Source organism: Cnephaeus nilssonii (genome assembly GCF_951640355.1).
Source record: "Cnephaeus nilssonii genome assembly, chromosome: 18".
Taxonomy (NCBI): Eukaryota; Metazoa; Chordata; class Mammalia; order Chiroptera; family Vespertilionidae; genus Cnephaeus; species Cnephaeus nilssonii.
In genome coordinates, this window is record NC_137089.1 from 11,901,286 (window position 1) to 11,908,443 (window position 7,158).

A 7,158-nucleotide genomic window follows, 5' to 3' on the forward strand; every position below is an offset into this window, starting at 1 on the left:
AAATTTGAAAGGAAAAATAAATTTCAATGTTAAAGGTATTAAAAAGAATGAAACACGAAGAAATTAAAAAGTCATTCTGAAATGATGTACAAAATGCCATCTCTTTAACTGACAACCTTTAGTTCCCTGCCTTCATGATGGCAGCTCAGAAAGTGCCTGAGGGTTTTGAGGATTCTTCAAGGTGTGTCCTATTATGGTTCACATCAGTGCACATGATATACCTCCCTGGCAAGGACTGAAAGATACAGTTCTTAAATCCCCTGGTGACCCATTATCCATGGATCATTGACAAGCTAGAATGTGAGCTCCTGTCTCTTTACCAAGGTAAACTTCCCAGTGAAACTGTAGTGTTCACGCACTACGTCTTTTATCTAAACAAGAAAATGCGTCTAGGAAAAAGAAATTTCATCAAGTAGATAATACAAATACACTCCCATTTTTATTATATTTTAATGTTTATTGAATGAGGAAATATCTGTTGAAGTATAGTAGCTATTTAATTGCAGAGACTGAGACTGAGGAACCTTTCCCATAGCCTGCCTTTCCAAACAGATCATTTGAAATTCAAGCTAAATGAATTGCACAAGATCCAGAATTTGGAACATCAAGTTAAACTAATAGCTATTTTGCCTATTTAAGGACAGCATTAAAACGGTAGTTCCATTGGTGTTATTGGCCAGAATTGAACATTTCTCATTGTTTTGCTGGGCTTCTCTATCCTAAGAATTATTTCACTTGTGAACTGGGTCATAGTCACAAATTCTCAGAGGGACTAATTCACAGGCCTCTGCAATATTTGCCATGTGGCACTGTGTTTTGCAATATCACAGAGTGACAGTGCTGTGTTGTAAATATCATAATGTGATGACAGGACATGGCCATGTTTTTTTATGTGGTTCTGATCTAGATACATCTGAAAGATCCTTATTTTATGTGAATCTTCTTGATTTCTATAAGGATTCAGCCCCATTTCTATCTATTTGGAGATAGAAAAAGTTAGAAATGGAAAGATGATGTTCTAGTCAACTTGATTAACACTTCATTTCCTTCCCAGGTCAAAAGCAAAAAAGAAAAAAGGAAATAACTTGATCAACTATCTCCATAGAAATATAAGCAAAGGGTCAGATATTGTGGCTTAGACTAGTGAAGATATATATCCCTTCGACCCAGCAATTCCACTAGAGAAACTCAAGCACATCTGCAGAAAGTGACATGGCCAAGAATACTGTCTGAAATATTGCTCAGAGTAGAAAACAATTCAAAAGAACATAAATATCCGCTAACAGGAGAATGGATAAATAAATCATGGCTAGTCATAAAATGGAATATCATATAGTAGTTAAAATGGGTTAGCAGTACATGTATCAGCATAGATTAATCTCAAGCACATCGTGTGTAAAAAAAAAAAAAGGCAGGTTGCAGAATCTTAAGTATATATAATTCATGTAAAGTTTGAAGACATAATACATAACTTGTATAAATACAATAAAAATATGAAGTGTTCTTAAAATAATAAACACCAAATTCTGGATAGTAATTACCTTTGGGGAAAAAGAGGGGGAAAATAGGGACTGGTACACATCGAAAGGGACATCAACTGTATTTATGATACTTTATTTCTTTTGAAAAATATGAAACAAATATAGAAATTGTTAAGACTGGACAAAACTGAGTGGTGTGTGTAGGGGTGTTTATTATATGCCTCCATACTTTCTATATGCTTGAAGCTTTTGATAATAAACTGTTTAAAAAAAATGAACGATTTTAGAGCTGAGAGGGACTTTAGAAACCTTCTAATACTGGATATTTAATGGGCAGCTACTCTGTGATGCTAGAGACACATTGGTGTTCCAGAGAGACAAGGCCTCTACAATCCTGGAAGCTTACATTCTACTGGAAAGAGGCGAAATTAAAAAACACACACACATGTATATATACAAAAACAGATATAATAAGGACCATACAAGGGACTTCATTCCAGAAAATTGAGGTGCAGAAAAGTTAAGTGACTTTCTCAAGGTGCAAACCAGTTCTAGAAACTTGCCTTTCCTCCCTGCCTTCCCACAAAAGTCTGTTTTCTCCTGGTCACTCCCTAGCTTCATGTTATTCCAATTGTTGATGGTGTTAGGCACAGACACAATGACCTTAGCTATTTTGTAGCCATCTCTAATTTAAGATACAAGGCAAAAGGTACAAATGCATCAACCACTAAAACTTAATTAAATAAGCATTAAATTATCAGAATATTTTGAACATGACATTAAATTTACACCACTTTCTTATTAGGTAGGTCAGCATTATTCATTTCGTGGATAAAGAAAGAGATGAATGGGGGAGTAGTAATGGGATGAAGTAAATTGCCTAAGGCTCTGTAGGACATAAGAGTGAAAGGTCTGGATCAGAATTCCTAACTCGGGCTAATCTAGTGCAAAATCTTGAGTACCTTTCTTTCTGATCTTACCTTTCAGGTCAACGTGCCTCCCTTGCACACCCTCTCGTAAAGCAATGCTACTCCTTTGAAAATTGTAAGAAAAGGGCCCATAACACTAATATCTTATCAGACAAATTGAGTATTTTTTCACATTCAAAGTTGGAAATTCACTGGTAAAAATGTTTAAAATAAGCTTTTGTGTCCACCTAAGTGTGCCAAACCCTTCTCTCCAGATGGTCTCAAAGAATGTTCAAGGAAATAATTTTCCAGACTGCAACTATTCTCCTCAGATCTTTGAAGACAGATTTCAGGTGAGCTTTTATCCACTGTTGGCAAGTACAGGGAGCAGAAGAACAGAATAATTATAGTGACCTAATCTACCTAGATGGTGTTATGACATCCATTCTACCTATAAAATTCTAGCATTCATAAAGTTTCTATTCGAGCACTTGTCTTCATTTCTGCCTACTAAAATAATCGCTTTACTACCGTGATAGCCAAAGGTAGCTAATTGTTTCAGCTTCTTTTTCCTGTATTCATTTCAAATAATGGTCACTTACAGAAACAAAGCTCTTATGGGAAAAAAATTATTCTGAGCAGAATTCAAGTATTCAGCATCAGAATGTAGTATGGTCTGACAACACTATTGCTACCCAGGAGTCTACCAGCAAACTTTACCCCTGTGCACTATATACTTCCCTGCAAAGCTGATTATAGGTTTATGTGGTAAGTGCTCGATATTGACTGGTACAGGAACTCTCCAGAATTACTCATTATCTTCATTTTCCAATGAATTCTTTCTTCCCCTGGTTGATGTGTGAAGCTAGGCTTCTAAGGACTTCTTCGGTGTACTTATTAAGAACATCTGTAAAGAGCATCAGAATGAAGTGTTGAATTTCACCCATTTGGATTTCATTAAAGTGTCTATAGTTGTCAAGCATTTAGAAAGTCAAGACACTAAGAGTTTGGGGTTTGACCCAAAGGAAATTGGTCCTCATTTTAAGGCTAAACAGGAGGGATAACTGAGCCAAAGTTTTTTAGGGAGATTAAAAAAAATCATTCCTTTTAGATACATGCCCCTAAAGAATGGAAGCTTAAACAGTCATGCTTTCTACTAGCAGGTTTTCCATCTTGCCAAAGCAAAGTGTAGTTTTATGGCAGAGGTTCTTGAGCCAGAGTTCATGGGCTCCTAGTGGGCCCACAGGCAGACCTCAGAGAGCCCCTAAACTCTGTGAAATTGTAAACAAAATTTCATGTGCACGTACACATGTGTATTTTTCTCTGGGAAGAGGAAGCTGTAGCTTTCATCAAATTTTCAGAAACATCTGTAATTCAAAAAAGGTTAAGAAGTGTTGGTTTATTTTCTTATGTATTTAGATATCTTAAAATTTTCAAAGTATCTGAATGAGCAAAGCTTTTAATGTCTCCTTTTACTAAGAGTACAGAATATGCTAATAAGGCAAACTAATTTTTAAATATTAACCAATGACCAGGATTTTGGTAACTTGTGAAATCTCAATTATGGCTAAATTCACGTACATGTATATTCTGATTCAACCAAGTATGACAAAGGTAACATGACTATTTGGAATAAATGACATAAAAAGAGTAATTTGGTGGAAAAGTGAAAATATGTTGTATTGGCAGAACACATTGGTGAAATAAAGCAGCTTGAAAAAAATTCCATCATATTTAGTAGTAGTAATAATAAAAGTATTCATTTGGTTAATTAATTGTGCTCTGATTATGGTAAAGTGGCATAAATTAATTTATATGGTGACTCAAATCCACTTTGAGTAAAAACAGCAATTTCATTTTTTAAAGAACACCAAGTGAAATAAATTCTGATGTGAAAAGCCCAGTGGGAATTTCTCAGTTTTGTAACATTTCAAATGAATACCAAATAATCTGATCATTATTACACTAATTCTACCTGCATTTATCTTTGGAACAGTTGGCAAAATTTAAGAGATCATATTTTAAGTTCAAATACAATACACTATTTCTCCTCTTCGTGTGATTTTTAAAAAGTGTTGTTTTAACTGGATCCTGTAATTGGGTTTGGCTTTTTAAAATCGATTATTTAAAAGGACTTATATGGCCAAAACCGGTTTGGCTCAGTGGATAGAGCGTCGGCCTGCGGACCGAAGGGTCCTGGGTTCGATTCCAGTCGGGGGCATGTGCCTTGGTTGCGGGCACATCCCCAGTGGGGGTTGTGCAGGAGGCGGCTGATCAATGTTTCTCTCTCATCGATGTTTCTAACTCTCTATCCCTCTCCCTTCCTCTCTGTAAAAAATCAATAAAACATATTTAAAAAATAAAAAAAATGAAATAAAAGGACTTGTATGCATGCATATAAGCATAACCAATGGATACAGACACGGCGGGGGGGCGGTGAGGGCATGAGTGGGGGGATGGGGGGAAATGGGAGGATAAGGACACATTTGTAATACCTTAATCAATAAAGAAAAAAATGCAAAATAATAATAATAAATGCTGTCTTTCACTAAAAAAAAATCGATTATTTAGTACACTTGAAATAATATTTCTTCAACCTTGTTTTCTTGACGAATCACCCACTTTAGACTGGACTCAAAACACGGAATGCAGAAGCACAGCGTGAGTCTTTGATTAATAGGCTACCTGCCACTTTTTGCTTTATATCACAAGAATATATACAAGCTATTTTTCCCTTGACTTACACTTCAGACATCAGTCCATTTTGATTTATCTTTGCTCCTGTGCAGCAAGCCTTCCATGGCCACCTTCTTGAGTTACCTATCCTCTCAGACGGTTCTTTAGCTTATTAGACATTTGTGAACCTGGCTTGTTTCCAAATTAACTTGGCTAGTCTCTTCATCTTTCCCATCCTCTCTCAAAAGTCCTGCTCAGCCCTGTTGATACTGACCAAACCAAATTTAATTTCCAGTCTTCATACTCCCTTGTCCTCCTGTACCCCCTTGATATAGAATACTGTATATCATGAAGCTTTCTTTTCTCATGTTGTTTTTCAGATGCCTTGATTCGCTCCTCTTGTCTTTCCCTCTGACTTTGCCTCAAAATATTTTCTTCCTTTTGCTATCTCTTAAAAACATACTTCAATTTAAATATTAGTGAAACATGGATTCCTTAAGGGTTGCTCATTTGTTTTAAAGTTAAGGTTTCTTTCTGTTTTTCAGCTTCAAGTGTCTCTCTCACTATTTAAATAAGGTTAAGAATCAGTAATGGTTGCCCTAGCTGTTTTGGCTTAGTGGATGGAGAGTCAGCCTGAGGAATGAAGGGTTCCGGGTTTGATTCTGGTCAAGGGCACATGCCTGGGTTGCAGGAGGCAGTTGATCGATGATTCTCTCTCATCATTGATGTTTCTCTCTCTCTCCCTTTCCCTTCCTCTCTCTGAAATCAATAAAAGTATATTAAAAAAAAGAATCAGTAATGGTTGTAGTATATGAATTATATCTCATTAAAGCATTTATGAAAACAAAACAGTGAAGTAGAGGAAAAAAATAAAGGAATTTATGTGAAAGTGTTTGGAAAGATATAACCTGCAATAGGGACCCTATATATTTACCATTATTATAATTACTTCTACATGCACTATTTGACTTTACAAATTCTCTGAAACCTTTTTATAAACTAACTAGAGGCCCAATGCATGAAATTCGTGCAAGAGTAGGCCTTCCTTCCCCCGGATGCTGGCCCCGGCTTCCCTCTGGCACCCAGGACCCAGGTTTCCCTCGAAGCCCTGGATTAGTCTGGAAGGTCGTCTGGTCTAATTAGCATATTACGCTTTTATTATTACAGATAATTTAAACTTCTCTGCTAACTTACGGTTGTAGAACTATTTATCCAAATATAAACTATGTCAAAGCTTTTAGCAGGTATATAACAGGTGTCCAATAAATGTTAAAAAATAAAGAAGTTAAAGTACAATTGATAGAGTCAAGTCATATCCATTACTATAGGATTGAAATACTAGAAGAATTTAACCTTTGCATAAAATAATAGGAGCCAATCTAAAGTTTTTTTTTAATCTTATTATTTGATGTTAGAAATAATATATGCTATTATACAATATCAGGTTAAAATTTATTTTTAGGCCTTTCTTAGAAGACTATTATTTTTTTAAATATATTTTATTGATTTTTTTACAGAGAGGAAGGGAGAGGGATAGAGAATCAGAAACATCGATGAGAGAGAAACATCAATCAGCTGCCTCCTGCACACCCTCTACTGGGGATGTGCCCGCAACCAAGGTACATGCCATCGACTGGAATCGAACCTGGGACCCTTGAGTCTGAAGGCTGATGCTCTATCCACTGAGCCAAACCGATCAGGGCTTGAAGACTATTATTAAATGGCATTTGAAAAATGATCTTGTAGACTAATATATTTATTCTCATCCAACATTATGGAGACCTCACAGTTTTGGTGACCAAAGAATATTTATTTCAACATGGTTCTTTCTTTTGGAAACAGAGAGCAGCTTTTTTATTTTGTAAAATATGCAACAATGACTGTGGAGTTCAAGATATTTTTGTTGCTCAGGAGGTGTGTTTCCCCCACTATGTCAACTATACCTCCCTCTCAGTTTCTCAGAACCAATGAAGAAAGAAATATTATTTATCAAAGAAGTTGAGAACTAGAGCTGATGGGATACTGGTTTGCTAGGCAGGACAGTTAGCATATTTTCAAAGTTATGATCTTTATTATTTTTCCAGAATAGTAAT